An 828-nucleotide genomic window follows, 5' to 3' on the forward strand; every position below is an offset into this window, starting at 1 on the left:
AAAGACCTACATGAGAAGAATATACAATACTCAAGAATGGGAACACTTGACATTGTGAAATGGCAATACTACTCTAAACAACCTACAGACCTAAGGCTGTTCCAATTCAGATTCTAAAATCATTCTTTAGAGAGAGGAAATGACTGATCACCAATTTTACAAGGAGAGGGAGAGACCATGGGAAAATAAAGCATTACTGAAGAAGAATAAAATAAGAAATCTCTCACTTACAAATCTCAAAACCTACTACACAGCAATAATACTTAAAAAAGCCCAGCAATGGTACAATGACAGGCGTATATACCAATAGAAAATAATTGAGAACTCAGAAATAACCACATGAAGTCAGATGATCTTTGACAAAAGGCCAAAGTGGTGTAAATGTGGAAGAGATAGTCTCTTTAACAAATGGTGATGGCAAAATGGATATTCATTTGTTGAAGAATGAAACAGGATCCATATCTCACATCATATGCAAACATGGATTAAACACCTAAATGTTAAAACCTGTTGTTAGGTGCCATCGAGTCGGAACCGACTCATAGTGACCCCCTGCACAGCAGAACAAAACAATGTCCTATCCTGGGCCAACCTTACTACCGCCGCCACACTTGACGCCATTAATGATGCCACCTGGCTGATCCATCTCGTTGGGGGTCTTCCTCTTTTCCTCTGATCCTCCATCTTACCCAGCATGACATCCTTCTCCAGCGACTGTTCCCTCCTGACAACATGTCCAAAGTATGAGAGACGAAGCTTAGCCATCCTGGCCTCCAAGGAGCACTCTGGCTGCACTTCTTCCAAAACAGATCTATCGGTTCTATTGGC

The sequence above is a fragment of the Chrysochloris asiatica genome, unplaced genomic scaffold (genome assembly GCF_000296735.1).
Source record: "Chrysochloris asiatica unplaced genomic scaffold, ChrAsi1.0 scaffold00268, whole genome shotgun sequence".
Lineage (NCBI taxonomy): Eukaryota > Metazoa > Chordata > Mammalia > Afrosoricida > Chrysochloridae > Chrysochloris > Chrysochloris asiatica.